Source organism: Pogona vitticeps, chromosome 14 (assembly GCF_051106095.1).
Source record: "Pogona vitticeps strain Pit_001003342236 chromosome 14, PviZW2.1, whole genome shotgun sequence".
In the NCBI taxonomy this organism is placed as follows: Eukaryota; Metazoa; Chordata; class Lepidosauria; order Squamata; family Agamidae; genus Pogona; species Pogona vitticeps.
Genome location: NC_135796.1, coordinates 19,780,523 through 19,796,348, shown reverse-complemented (window position 1 = coordinate 19,796,348; position 15,826 = coordinate 19,780,523).

The following is a 15,826-nucleotide window of genomic DNA, read 5'->3' as shown; positions in this document are numbered from 1 at the left end:
GGCAGCTCCTGCCATAGCCAAGGGCCATCGCTCCCTGGGGGAGCCCCTGCTTTAGGCACAGGAGAGGTGTCCAGTTTGGTGTCGTCCCCCCTCCCTTTCCAGCCCTCACCTGCCCTGGGGGCCATCCCATGGTCTCAAAGAATGGGATGTCCCTGAGGGAGCAACCCTAACAGCCCATCATCCCTGGAAATGCCTAGACGGGGGATGTGGCACAGCCATCCTGCCACATGGCTCACCAGCGAGGGGAGCAAAGCCAGCTCTTCTCTGCAGGCTCTGCTCTCGCACTCAGTCCCACCAGCCGACACCACCCTCTCCAGTTTTCTAGAGAGAAAAAAAGGAGGCAGAACCTCTCCTTCCTTCCCTCCCTCCCTCCCTCTCATGCCCCCCCCCCAGTTTCTTTTTTTATGTGCTGAGATGCAGCTTGTCTTCATCTGCAGGAGATGCAAAAGGAAGCCCTTTTTCATATCTGTCTTCCTGCTGCTGAATATCTGAGTGGCTCGGTAAATATTCATGAGCCCGCCATGTCGTTCTGAGCACCCAGGAACCGGCTACAGAAAGCCATTCCTCCCTCTTGCCTGGCATGAATCGGGATGTGAAGCCCAAGCTGTCCAGCTCAGAGGCCACTGGCCAGCAGGATGGGCCCGGTTCTCCTGTAAGAGGTCCCCACCGAGGGGTTTTTTTTGGGGGGGGTAGCAGGGATTTGAGGGAGGGCTCCCAGATCAACAGCACTCCTCTTTTGGAAACTGCAGGTCTAAAACTGGAGGCAGGGGTGAGGCCCTTGTGATGTCACAGAGGCCAGGCAGGCAAGGGTTGCGAGGGAAGTGGGCCCAAACTCTGTCCATTTGTGGTGGGCTGTGGTGCCAGCTGGGAATGCATGGAGACACACACGCAAAAACTTTATTTTCACCCTGAAATTGGTCCCTGTGTAAAAAGACATGGAGCAAAGCGTTGGCAGGTGGAGAGAGCTGGATGACTTATCCCTGTCCCACTCAAAGTGGAATGGAAGACAGCCTGCAATTTAAAAACAGGTGTCAACGAAAACGCAGTAAGTTAAATGACATCTGTTTTCAAAGTCTGCATATCCATGCAGTAAAAGTCCCTTCTTCTGCTTCTGGTAAGTGGCCAGGATCCTTCCTCTGCTGAAACCCAGTAGCAAAGCAGGAAGCAGGGCCTTCACCTGAAGCCAACATGGAAAGGAGGGATTTATCTCACATGCATGGAAGAAAGAACACTTTAAAAAATAGTAAATCTGATGATCCTATTTGTCCTTTCTTATTGATTTTTTTTTCATTCTTCCATTTTTAAAGATCAGTGATTGTGTATTTCTGGATCTTTGCATCACTGCTGGTGTTTATTCTGCTGTTTTAAACTTCTAAGGATTTCTGCATTATTTTTTATGTTATGTTTCTGCATTTCACGGTGGCGAGCTCTTTTTTTATATAAGCTCCCAGACAGCTTCAGCGATTGGGTGGCATAGGAATGTAATAAATAAATAAATAAATAAATAAATAAATAAATAAATAAATAAATAAATAAATAAATAAATACATACATACATACATACATACATACATACATACATACATACATACATACATACATACATACATACATACATAAATAAATAAATAAATAAATAAATAAATAAATAAATAAATAAATAAATATTACAGGGCAGAGGAAAAGATCCCCAAGCCTACAGTTATTTTAAGAAGTGTCTGGAAATAATTGCCACACCTGAAGAGAGCCAGTGAACCTCTACTCTGAGGCAATCAAAGGAAAAGCTTGAAGATTTTTTTAAAAATTGTATTATTGTTTTACCATGCCCCAAAAGATTTCAGGGGGGTGCCTGTACACATGCCACATTCAATACAACAAAGCCAATATTAAATCTAAATAGCAACACGGTAACACCGAGAGCCATAAAAACTAGTTCAACCAGCTAAAAATAAGTTCTAAAATAAACATTTCTGGGCAAAATAAGAAGGTGCAGTTTTGCTCCTTTCTATCTCTCTTTCTACGAGGCATCAGCTTTGCGCCACACCCAAAATTCTTCAGCTCAAACAGATTTTGGGAAGTGCACGGAGGAGATTCACAGATTGAACTCAAAGTCTCCTTCTGAGAGAAGGACCCAAAAAAAAACAAAACAAAACCCACAGTCTTTCCCACACAGGCCATATAAGGTTAAACTCTATATGTTGGAAGCTCCCTTACGCACAACGGCCAAACGTCTCCAGCTCCCTTCGCTCAGAGATATTTTCCCTCCCTGGAAACCCAGAGAAGCGAAGCAAAACACTAAGATTGCAGCCACTGCTCTGACAACCGGCGACGCTACTCCAGATCCACCCGCTTGTGCCGGAAATGGCTCTGGCTGAAGCAACCCCTCCTCAAAGGAGACCTCATGGTGCCCATTGCGTGGAGAGAACATACATTTGTCTGAGGTCCAAGAGGGTGAAGATGCAACAGCTGCCAGACAGCCAGAGGGCACTCGTCTGAGTTTTCTTCTTTTTTTGCACCACGTCCGGCCTGCTCCCTCTGCTCCCAAGAGACCCGCCTGGTGCCTGCCATCCACTCCCACCTCCTTGTCCCTCCTTGACCCTTAATAGCAACATTTTGTCCACGTTCTGACACGCAGAATTGCGACAGGCAGCCTCTAAACTGTCACGTGGGGATTTGCGACAGCTTCTCCTGGATGGAGGATGCATAATTTTGTACTAAGCCCTTGAGCCACACAGATCTTAAAATAGACCAGTAACTCTTGGCCGGCTCACCTTCCTCTCAAAGGAGGTTCCTACAGGTGGAGAAGGCAGAGAAGGGAAAAGAGAGAGAGAGAGAGAGAGAGAGAGAGACGTCCTGGATGCTGCTCAGAAAACCAGATTGTCTCAAGATGGATTTGATGAGAAAGGACAGAAGCCACCAGGAAGGAAGAAGTTTGAAAGGAGTTGGGGGAACACTGGGGCCCTTCGTGGCTCAGTGAGGGGGAAACGCCTTCTACAGCATCTAGGATTCTCCTGGACAACACCCGGGTATAGGCGCTCTAGGGCTGCCTTTGTTAACCCAGAGGAAAACAAAAAGGGATTCTCCCTCATTCCATCTTTGATTGGGTGAATCCACTGGCCCTTTCCCTTCTGCAAGAGTGGTCCCTAATTTCCCCCTATGCTCCTTCCCCTTCCGCTGGGAAAATGGAGACTGGGAAAAGAGAGCAAGAGAGAGAGGGAACATGTATGCCAACATGTTTGTAGAAGTCCTTTTCCTTAATTTATACACAGCTAAAATCAGATCACCTTTGAGTAACCACAACTTTTCAGCCGGCAACTGGAAATAAGTTAATGATCAGGAGAAGTGTTGTTTGACCCGCAAGGGGGGGGGGGAGAGAGAGAGAGATCACCTGCTTGGCAAGGAAATAAATCCACCCTCCACCCTGGGAGCATCTCCTGGGGAAAGGAACCAGTCAGAGGTGAGAGGAAAGGCCCTTCTCTCTGCCCAAGAACCGGAGACTCGTGGCTGCCAGTCAGAGCAGGCAAAACAGGGCCCAGAGGCCCAGAATTCAGGCAGGAGACAGGCTTGCTTTATGCACTAACTTGGGGGGGGGGGTTCCAAAAGTACAACAGATCAGCCTGACTTTATTCTACCTTGAGCACGGAGAATGAGATGATGGCTCTCTGGGATGTGCTGAGCACCCAACGGTGGCCCTTTGGTCTCCAGGGAAGGGGAGAGGCCCCCATGGAGCCAGTTTGGACCCCAGCACACAGACAGCAGGCATCAAAGGGGGTGTGTGTTTCCCTCTCTCAGCTGGATGATGAAAACTGCAAGCGAGGGAGGGATGTCCGTCTATGGCTGGCAAAAGAAACCCCCCGAAGTCAAAGCCGGGGCTCTGAATCGCAGGGAGGAGCCTGTAGCTTCCTTATCGCCACAGCGTTTGCACAGATCATTAATGGCTCTAACAGCATTTAAATTGCTCCCCTTGTCTAAACAGCAACCTGCGTAGCTCAGTTGGGAAGCCCTGGCTTGTCGGACGCATCCATCATCCCTGTCAGCCATGAGGAGGAAGGCCGCCTCCTCGCGTGCCAGCAGGAACCGCCCAGGCCACAGCCAAGCACGAGGAGGGGATGCAGACCCCTGAAAAGACCCCCCCCCCGGCACAGAGAAACAGAACCCCATGCAGCTCCTCGGAGTCTTCTTCCAAACTTGGAAAAGGGACCTCTTGGAGTATTATATGGAGCTGGAAGGCCCCCCCCCAGGCCAATTCCCAAGGGGAAATGCCACTTTTGGAGATTTCCAGAATTGCAACCAGACTTATTATGTTTGGTGGGGGGAATTGCTTGAGGCCACAACTTTAGCCTCCTCATTGCCACTTAATCTAAGCCCATTAAATGGCCGTAATTGTACATTAGCAAGGTTCAGTGCCCGGTTTACTTTTCATTTGACTCCAATTATGGTCAAATCCACAATTTTTGTACTCAGAAATGTTTCCTGCTTCCTAAGACCCCTCTGCCTTATGCTCAGTGCCTAAACTTTTCTAAGCCCTGTCCAGAGAGGAAAAGAGGAAAAGCGTTTGCGTCCATGGGCTTCATATCTAAGGGTCACAAATAAATGTGCTCCTCATAACAGGGACACAGACCAAACCAGGTGCACATTTTAAGTGTGCAAAACAACAACAAAAACCAACGTAGGGCAGCGTCTCACCAAGCAAGCAGGCGGAATGGCCCCAGCGCTTGCAAACTTTCCTTTCTTCGCCTAGGGTCGTCCAGCATCCCCACGACCACGGAGCCTTCTCAGTGGCTGCTCCCAGGCTCTGAAACTCCTTGCAAAAGGGACGGATGCTGGCTTTGCCCCCCTCCGGAAGTCCTCCTGCAAACAGGCAAAGACCTAATTACAGTATTCTGGCTCTTAAGAGCCTTCCAAGGACAGGCTTTTAGCTGGTACAAGTTTATGTAAAAAAAAGGAGAAAGAAATGGAAACATTGTATCAGTCTCTCAATTACAAGATTTTAAATTGTTGCCATTTGAATATTGCTTAAATTTATTTTAACATATCTAAGATACTGTGTTTTGATTTTGTGGTTTCTTTGTTATATATTGTAATCTTGTAGCCAGTTTTATAGTATATATTTGTAATCTGTCTGGAGTCCCAGCTCTGGGAGAAAGGTGGCCTGTAAATAACTAAAATAAATTTCCAAATAACTTGTCCAAGACCTGCCAGAAACAGCAAAGTGGCCACTTGAGCGAGCCCCGGCTACCGGCCGGAGCTGGAGGAACCCGGGGCCTGATTTAGGATCAACGGGCTTCCCCTTTGCTCTTGTTCCTGACCCAAACGGCCCCTTTTCTGTGGGAAAACAAGGCTGTGAAATGACACGTAGGAAGAACCCTACAGAAGTGCCCCATCTTTTAAAAGGACAAATGGCTAGCAAGAACTGGGGGGTGGGGTGGGGGTTAAGAGGAGATGGAGGAGAAAAGCCTCAGTGCCTTAACTTTTAAGACTGGCAACAACAACCCCCCCCCCTTGGCAACCTGCAAATTTCGGAACCAGGGAGCAAAGAGCAGGCTGTGCAGTGGGGGGGGCGAGTGGGGGTTGTGATTGTGAGGCGCAGGGCTCAGCAGGGCAGCAGCAAAATCGCCCACACAACAGGGACAGGCCAAACTGGGGCGGGGGGGGGGGGGGATGAGCAAATTATCCCGATGATTGGTTTTAAAAAAAAAGGCATCAAAGAGAAATGATCTCCCCCTAATGCCGCTGGTTCCTAATGAATGTGCCTGTAATAGAATCAGGCTGTTTGGGGGCTGCTGCTGGCCCCGCGCTTACCCATCCCCAGATTAAAAAAATGGAACATCTGTGATGATTTAATTTACATGTTAATAACAAACAGGCCTCCAGAAACCAAGGAATAAATGCCTTTTATTGCCGGCATATCTTCTCCACTGCAGCTTGAATGAAAACTCTGGTAATTAATTGTTTTAAGCGATTCTATTAAAAAGTGTCTGGAAGTGCTGTGTGTCGAATGCTTATGCAGGCAGGCGAAGAAGGATCCGAGGAGGAGGAGGAGGAGGAGGAGGCTGTAGCAAGCTGCTAATTATGTGCCTTTTTAAAATTCACTGCCTTAAAAGACACAGGGGCCTTTGAAACACAGCCCGCCCGCCCTGGCTTCCCCTCACATCTCCGTCTTCCCTTTCTTGTCGGAGAAATGAAGATCAAGATGCATGAGATCCAGGCAATTGCGTCAAAAGACGGCCGCGGCGGCCAGGAGAACCATGCCCGCCGCAGGAAGGGCCGCGCATGCATGCAGCAGGCGCCCACCAGGGCTACGCATGAGGAGGCGGGCGGCCAGGGTGGCGTCCAGCCTGCCTTGTCTATCCATGCCAGCACTACCGGGCGGGCGGCCTGTCTGTGGACAGTGCCAGTGGTGGCCCTGGGGAGACTGGCATCAGGCAGAGTGCTCCTCCTCCTGACTTTTAGTCTCCGTCTCCTTTCTCGTGTGACTCGGCTCTGCAGGTGTAGCCGAGCTGCTCCCTCCTCTCTGGGACCGCCGTCCCCCTCTCCCTTTTCTCTTTTCTGGTTGGCACAGACCCAAGTCCCTCCGCTTTTCCTCCCCTCCAGGGAAGTAAACACCCACCTGTATCACACTGGCACACATCAGCTGCCCGTGGGGCCGGCCGTGGTGCAGAAACACCAGTCAAAGGGTGCACGGAGGAGCCATGTTCCATAAAAGCCACCACAAGGAAAACAGTACAACTGGGAGGGATGGGGGGGTGCCTCCTTCTGCTTCTTTGCAGGGGGGGGGTGTTGTTGTTGCTGCTGCTAATCATGGGTTGCAGAGAGCCATGAAAACCGAAGCCCCCTGTGGCAATAAAGATGGTTTGCATCCATTCGTAATATTTATGGATGCTCTGAGTTTGGAGAGCTTCCATCTAGGAATCTAAATACAGGGTGCCATTTGGTCCCTGGTCCCTGGAGGTGGAGTTACACCCTTCACACTTGCACCAGAGTTGCTCTTCTGTTCCAGAACAGGGGGCTCTGATAGGTGCAGGAACACCCACCCACCCCGTAGGTGGTAAGGAAAGAAAGAGCACAGCCTAGTTAAGTGGCTTCAGAGAGGCTTAAAAGGTACAGCAAACATTCCGTTGCTCCGTTTTCATTTCCAGATCCCATTTGCAGCCTGTTGGAAGAGGGAGGCTGCGCACTTGGAACTGCCAGGCTGGGCCAGGGTGCCGTTCTCGGTGATGGGGGGGAGGCAGGGTTGGGGACCTCAGGGGTCGGGAGGGGGGCACACCACCATGTTTGCATGGGAACCCCCCCTGAAGTAATACTCTAAACCCCCCCCCCCATGAACTGCAGGGGGTTGGGGTAGAGGGAAGCATCCTGCATTCCATTTCACATCCAAAACTCCTGCAAGCCCCAAATTCTCTTTTCCATACAATGTGGCTCTCTTTTGCATCATGCAACCGCCTTGGGCTGGTCCTGCTCCCTCGCCCTCCCCTCCTCCTCCTCCCTCCCCCCAATTCTAGAGAAAGAAGGGGCCTTGCAAAGCACACTTTGGGAAATCCCCTCCTTTGGGTGGGGAGGGGAGAAAGAGGTGGGGGAAATGCTTCAGCCCCTTTTGGACAGTTTCTCTGGAGGAACCAAAGAATGCCTGCTATTATCATTCCTTCTCTTTCCGCCCCCCCCCCCTTCCTCCTCCATCAGAACCTATCACTTCCCAAGGAGCTGAGCTGCATCTGAAAACAGGACAAAAAAAAGGGGGGGGGGTTGGACTGGGAAGGGGTTTTTTTAAAAAAAAGAAGAAGAAGAAAAAGAAAAAGAGAAAAGAAAGCAGTCATTTAAAAAAAGAAGAAGCCAGGGTAAGAGAGGTGTCCCCGAGGAGGCCTGGTGTTTTTCTTAAGCCAGGCAGCCTTGCAAGAAGGCGCTCGTATCTGCTCCAGAGAGTTTAAAACAGGAGGTTTCCAGACCCCTGGAATTTCTAATTCCTAATCCCACTGTGCCGTATGTGTTTGAGGGAGAAGGCCAAGGGGGAAAAACTGAAAAGTTGTTTTTTTAAGAACTCACTCAAAACACTCATTTACTCATTACGACCATTTGGTCTACATGGAACAGGACCCGTTTCCAGGGCTGGTTCGATGAGAAAAACAGTAACGCATCCCACAGTTCATGCAATTTCCTTCTTTTTTTGTTTTGTTTTGAAGAAATCATTTAGGAGGGATGAGAGAATACATAGCATGAACGACCCTTGAAAAGTCCCCGTCAAAAGGCCTCTAAAAATACCAGTTAAAAATATCCTGAAAAGGGAACCTGGGAAAGTAAGTAGGAGCCCTCCTCGCTCATGATGACGCTGAGAAAGTCACTTCCCTCCCTCCGCTCATCAGTGTCCTGTGATTGTCACCCTACAAGCAATTCTTATTTCCTGTAATTTCCCAATGAGGTAGTTCTGGTTTTTGATTGGTCGTCTGGAGGTAAACCAGGGCTATTTTTGCATGATGGTCCTTCGTACAAGAACTTCAGAGGAAATTGTGTTCTTCGCAAGCTGATGTGTTTATAACACACTAACCATGGCATCTGTTCTGATGCTGATTTTGGTTTTATATCCGTTGAACGGTCTTGTGGCTTTGCCATGAAAGTACACCACCCTTATTCCATTTGGGGCCTTCAGAGAGCAAGGCAGTGGCAAACATCTCCGTACCACGCACATCCAAGGGTCCTTCCTCTCTCACCCCGAGGAACCCAAAGAGATGTTGGGACTCAGCTTGAGCTGCTGAGTCTCCCCCATGGTTTGGGTGCCTACTCTGCTTGCTATAGGAGTCATACTCCTCCTCCGTTGGTCTCGGGCCCCTGGTAAAACAAGAGAGGCAGCCAGTTGCTGTCACGCCACTCTATATTTCACCAAAGTTTGTTTTCTTCTCTCTTTCTCTCTCCCTCATTGTTTTCCTAGCACAATTAAAATCCCAAAGAACCTGGTTATAAATCAAAGTTCTATTCCAGTGTCCCAGGCAGAGACGCATCACACACAAATATATGTATATATGTGTGTTGCTGCCTTCCCTCCCGCACTAGGGGCCATAAAAAAAAAATATGCCAACCCCTTTGGCTACACAAGCAGAAATAAGCAATTTAGGATCTTAAAAGATAAAAGATAATAAAAGTAATTAAGATAATTAACCACCCTGAAGAGAGAAGAATTTACGGCCGTAAATTTTGTCCTTGAGTTTAGACAGCCATATTGCAGCTGCCACTCATAGATGCCATTAGCTCAAGAGAAGGGGGATTCCTCCCGCCTCCCATCTCCCCTGATTTTGGGGGGGGGTAGCATAGCCTTCACCAACATTATCGCCCCCCCAAAGGCATTTTTCCCCCAAGGACCACCCTGTGCGTTGCTCCCAGTTCGGACAGATTGCGAACCCTTTCCAAGAATCGATAGAACGGAGAACTCAAGAGCTGTCCATAACTCTATCTCACCACACTGTGGGGTTTTTATGGGGTCAGATCTAGCCCGAGAGCTTGGAATGGGTGGCCCCATGTGGGGAAAGGCCCTGGGAGTTGCAGTCTTTAGTAAGGAACATTTCCAAACTCTCAGCCACACCGTCCTCTCATGGTTCTGGACCTTGTAGGGCCGTGACTACGGTGTCAAAAGTTCCATCAGACATGTCATAATAAACACCGTGGCCACAACAGATGAACCCCTCATTGCCCATCCCATGTTTCAGAGGAACTTGAGTGTTCCTCCCTCAGCCCCTCGCATGCCGTGGAGCGCTCTGGTTGACCGTAAGACAACTTATGGGGATTCACTAGCACAGAATGTGTCAAGAAACGGAGCCAAAGGCCAAGGAAATCTGACGTTTGTCCTTGTTTTCTTCGGAAGAGGCCCGCGTGGGTGGAGAGGTGCTAGTCCATAAGCATCGCTTTACGGAAATCATGAACCCTTTTACGCACTTCGGCTCTGGGTGGGCGGAACGACCGCCACCGGCTTCAGCTCCCTTCCTCTGCACGCATCCAGAATGAATGGAGGAAGGAAGGAAGGAGTGGGAAGCCAGGCCTGCGTTTCAGACCCTAAAAAAGGCAACGCATAAAGACACAGAAGGGCAAAATTGTCAAAATGGAATCAGAACATCCGAGGACGCCTTTAAATTCAGTCCCTTGTTCCTGATGGGGGTCTTTCCTCCCTCCTAAACCATGAAGAACCTTAAGAGAAGGGACACCACCGCTAAGTGGGAGAAATGAAGCCGAAGAGGCAATGTGGTAGGGCAGGGAGGAGGGCCAGGCTTTGCATGAGCCCACTCCCCACTCCGAAGGCACCAGAGTGGTTTTCTAATAACAGCGAGAGAGAGAGAGAGAGAATAAGTCTTGCCAGCCAACAGGGCTTTGTCTGTTCAGCCACAAAGGGTTTCCCCTCCTGCTCCGAAGACTGGGAAGAGAGACAAGGGCCAGGCGGAGGGCCGGCCTCGGTCTGCTGCCACGGCCCCTTTTAGAGCCGGCCTTGCCAGGGGCCCCTGTTGAAAAGAATGAGGCGTTGAACTCTAGCCAAAGAAGAGAAGGCGCTGCGACTCGGTTTGGGTGGGAGGAGAGGCCAGGGTTGCTCTTTAATTCCAGAAAAGTAGCCAACATTATGTCTGTGGATGGGAAGGGAACTGGAGAATTGTGGGAAGGACGCACGCTCGGCTGCAGCTGCCAATCACGGGCCCAAATTTCCATGACCTGTCAGTCATAATTAAAAGGAATGTGGTAGGTTCAGGAAGGTTAGCGCACCAAAGATCCGCCTGCATAAACACCCGGTTCCCAGCTGAACCCTCCCTGCTCCTCCTCCACCAACCCATCCCCACCGCCCACAAAAGGACCCCAGCGATTAAAGCATCCCCGTAGCAGGATTCAAGACTCCTCTCATGGTCCTGGCAACGGTGGGTGCTCTCCCTGCAACCGCCATTTTGCTGCCATTTCTGCTCCAGCCTCAGGGGCCCCACCATAAAGCTCTGTTCCTTGCACTCTCAGATCCCTCCATGGGCGGCCCCACCCAATCACAAATCTAGGCTGTGCCCCCCCCCTTTTTATCCTTTCTGGTTCCCACAACTAGAAAGGATAAAAAATGTTTGGTATGTGTCTCACCATTCCAGCCTGTCCTGTCTCACAGACTTAAGACTGGACAATGGCATTTTTTGGTAATGCATTTATATCTTAAAATATATATTATAAAAACTTAAGCATTTATTGTGCATTTCAGAGTTCCAGCATGACAACTATCCATCAGGGCAGCATAGGTGACATAAATATATATTTTTAATTATAATTATTTTCATTAACTATTTTATGGAAAAAACACACACACACAAAGAGGAGCACGCGACACCCTAACAAACCATCCCCATCAACATCATATAGTCTTTCAAAAGATGAATAACCCCCTACACACACACACATACACACATTGTTCCTTAAAACAGTGATCAAATCCATCTACCCTACATGTTTCTCTAGCGAACCATGTTCTGGGAATAGGAAAACCTTGGGACAGTATTTAAAAAAATAAAAACAACCAAGAGGCAGTTCAGCATCTTTTCCTAGTCATCTGAAGGAACGTCCCAGCCTTTGCCAACGTGGCCCCCTCCAGAGTTTCACACCCCCCCAGCAATGCCCAGTTGCCTGTTGCTTTTGGGTGGACAGCTCCAGGAACCGTGTGGGACAATAGTCAAATCCAGGTCACAAGTGGCAAATATTTTTCTAACAGCCCTAAAAAAATAATAATAATAAAACTGGTTTATATCTTCCTTGCTTGGCATCATCGAAGAATTAAAAACAACCTCCATCAGATGCCATGTCTTGAGAGGCAGAGGCTGGAAAAGTTAACGTTTCTTCAACCTCAGCTCCTCCAGAATGCTTGGCCTGGATGTCTTCCTAGGACACCTACAGAGACTCTCCTGGAGGCCAAAGCGCTGCTGTTTGTCTCCAGGCCTTCTCCCCTTTCCACTCTCAAGCCTTCCACCTCCTTCTTTTGCATGACCCCGGCCTTCCCCCTCCTTCTGCTGCTAAGCCACTCTTGACCATTCATTTTTTAAAGCTCCTCGGGGCAGCAGTGAGAACCTGGTCTCGCTTCTAGGCAGAGACAGGGGAACTTGCTTGACTTGGCTGCCAAGCCCAGCTTAAGTCGCACTGGTGACTCAACTCTGACTCAACTCCGTCTTTTTCTCTCTCTCCAATGATTCAAACTTGAGTTGCGATTAGGAACCCAGCCACCCCTTCCCTTTTTCCTGGGGGGGAAAGCTTGTTTTTAATAGGTACTTAGATTTGGGACTCAGGACTTGGGCCCAAAGATTTAACCAACCTCCTTGCTTCTAGGCAACCTGCTATACTGAAGGAACCACAAAACGATCGTTGTTTGTTTTTAGGCTCCCCCCCCCCCCCATTTTTTGTTCAAAAAAATTAAGGGCAGCCCATCTGATCTTCTTCTCCCTCCTTCCTTTATCCTCACAACTTCCCTGTATGGCAGGCGACATAGGGAAGGGATTTTAACCCGTAAATAAGTGGGAGGAGGTCAGACAAAAATACCTTCATTCTGCGGGAGAGAGAAAGACTCCCCTTGCACACACCCCAATGACAGGTTTCGGAGAGCACATTGTGCTTGTGCAAATGGAGCAACTGTATGGAAGGGGAACTACGCCCCCCCACCACCAGCCCGCTTTCACCAGCCCCCCCCTCTCTCTCACACACACACACACACACATTTTCTCTCTGCATGAAGGAGTTCCTTGGGAGGCTTCCCAAGAAGGCCGGCAAAGAATCTGCAGCCAGCACATTTTTGCTAGAAGCTGTCATTTCATCTGGCTGCCCTCCCGAATCCCAGGAGAGGGGGCTGCTTTCCTTCCCTCCCCCCCACACCCCCACTCCTTCACCACTGCCTGCCAAAAGCACAGGCAGCAAAGCCCCAAAAGCTCCCCCTACACACACACACACACACAGAGAGAGAGAGAGACTCTTCATCCCTGTCTTGAGACAGATGTGACCTGGAGGAAGCTGTGAACAAGGAAGAGGACCAGACACACACACACACACACACACACACACACACCGGGCTGAGGGGCGTCGGCGGTTTGTCACAGGGAAAGGGGAAGAAGGCCTTGGGGTCCCTCTGACCCCCCTTCAGAGCAGGCAGCCCTGCTGGGACCCATCTTTGTTTCACACAGAACTGCCCCACGCTGGGGAAAGTTGCTCTTCTAAAACTACAGCTGCCCACGTCCTGCTAATTCTGGGAGACGGGGTCCACAAAAGTAACTTTTCCAGACTCATAGGCTTGGGAGGGGGGGCTGTCAAGAGCCCCGCAGGAACCTGGGAAGCTGCCCTGGAGGGAATCCCACCCTTGGTCTCCCTCTAGCCCAATAGTGCTGACTCTGGCCGGCAGCCGCAGTCGCCGCTCCCTGCTTTGTCCTTCCGCTTGCAGGTATCGCACTCCTGCATAGCACCAGCGTAACCCGCAGAGGCTCTTGCTTACTCCCTCCACGACCCCGTCAGGCTCCTGCCCACATGCACCCGAGACCACAGCCCTGCTCTCCGGCAAAAACCAGCTAGGCAAGAGAAACTCTGGCCAGGCTGTGGCAGAAACAGATTTGACCGGACTGGGCAGCACAGGATCCGGGTCACAGCAAGGCAGAGGTCCAGCAAACACAGTCCTGGCCAGGGAGTTGGGAAACCAGCTGCAGCAGAGTCAAGGCCCCTGTCTAACAGAAACCCAGCCATCCCAGTTGCAACCGAAAACAAACTGGGAGAGTCCAAGAAGCAGAGCCAAGCCATCCTACGCAGCCCCGGAGTTTAGCAGCGAAGGTCAAGATCTGCAGCCGGGCTGCTTGGAGACAGATGGGATGTCCTCTCCGAAATATAAGCCTCCCCACCACAGCCTGAAGTTTATGAAGCTGAGCCGCTGAACCCAGCCTCCACCACCTCCGATTCAGGCACAGAGCCACCCCATCATCTTCCGGGATCTGGGCCTTCTGGACCTCTAAGGGTCCGGAAGTCTGCTGGACACCACCACTGCCCGCTCCATCAGGTCAGGTCTGAGGGCGAGTTTGCAGCTCAACTCTGCTGGAAGATTCGTCGGACAGGCCATGGGACCAAACAGCAGAGCATAAGGGCCTGGCCTGGAAAAGCCACCTGCTTTCTGGGTTTCAACCTTCCCGCTGTAGATATAGACTAGGAATCAAACAGCTTCTTGAGGACAGGCGGGATTAGATTCAACCAGGAATCTTGTGTTACCAGGATTTCTGTGCATTCCCGCCACTTGGTGCCCTCTTGAGGTGCAATGGGGAACTGCAATGGGCAGGAAGAACCTTAAGAAGGAGCCTTCGGGAGGAAAGTTTGGAAATGGGCTTTATCTTAAACGTAACAATAATGTGAAGATGGAGCCAGCCTGTTTTCACCAGCTCCAGAGAGGCAGGAGCTGAGCCTATGCAAATTATAAGAAAGGAGGTTCTGACTAAACTTTAGAAAGAACTTTTCGGTGGTTAGAGCAATTTGACAGGGGAGCCTGGATGGCTATTGGACAAAGAGGCTCTAAAACTGGTTCTCTGCCTTCGCAGGGGTTACAACTAGATGACCTTTGGGTTCCCTATGACTCTACAGTTCTCTGACTCTTTATCTGTATCAAGATGCACGTCTAGAATGATCATCCATCTTTCCGGGGGTGACCTGACCTGATCAGAAGACACGGCACATGCATGCACGCATATCCGCCTGCCTTTCTTTCTTCCCCATCAATCTTTCAGTAGCACTTTCATGCTGCTTATATTCTGAGCACCTATTTCAATTAAGTTTTTCAATACTTTAGGGTTGTTGTGTGTTGTTTAAAAAGAGAGAGAGAAAGAGGACCTACTAAGATTGTCGGAAGGGTAAATAACCGGCATGCTGACATTGCTTCTATTTAAATAAATGACACACTGCGCACGTACATCGTTTGCATAAAACAATATTCAAGTAGGGTGATTTTAATGTTCTCTGCTATTTCTGACTCTCTCTGGGTTGTTGTTTGCATATATTTGCATACCCTAGGAGAATTAAGCTAGGAGTATGTAAATGAGCTTGCAGGCTTTCTGGCAAAGGCGCCTCTTCTTCCCCAAGCTGTAAAGACGGCCTCCCTCCCATCACCAGCGCCATCATACACACACACACACACACACACACACACACACACACACACACAACTGGCACACTGACTTCCCCGCCACCACCAAACAGCTCTCTCTTTCTGCAGCCTGGTCCGTGGCTGGAGAAAGGGCTGAAGGAGAGAGAGAGAGAGAGAGAGAGAGAGACTCACTGGCCCGGAAGGCGGATCTCCTCCACTGTCCTCCTTCCAAGCGGGGAGAGAGGAAGGCGCCGTCTGCTGAGCACATGGCTGTACCATCATAATGGAGGCTTTGTGGATTAATCACCTTTGCCAGATCCAACCTGGAAAGGATGGAGGAACCAGGGGCTCTGATCATGGGGTGATGGGCGGTGGAGCTGGGGGAAGGGGCTGCCATCCAAGGACAGGCCTCAGATCCACAGCCCAACCTGGGGCCTGGTTGGGGATGGACGCCGGACGTCGGACGCCAGACGCCGGACGCCTCCCAGTCCATGCAATGATGCCACGCCAGGGCACAAACCAAACACGGGCCACCTTGCTGTTCGGAGAATCCTTCAACTCCTGGCCACAAGCATCCTCTCTGAGCCCCTCAAAGGAAAAAAGAGGTTCTACTTAGCCCCCCCATGGAAAAAGCCACCCCCCGGCCTTCTTCCATGCAAGGGATTTCCCTGCATTGTGAAGAGACTTCAATTAAATCAGTCAATTAGCCCTGATTAGGAGGGCTTCAGGTTTTGTGTTGCT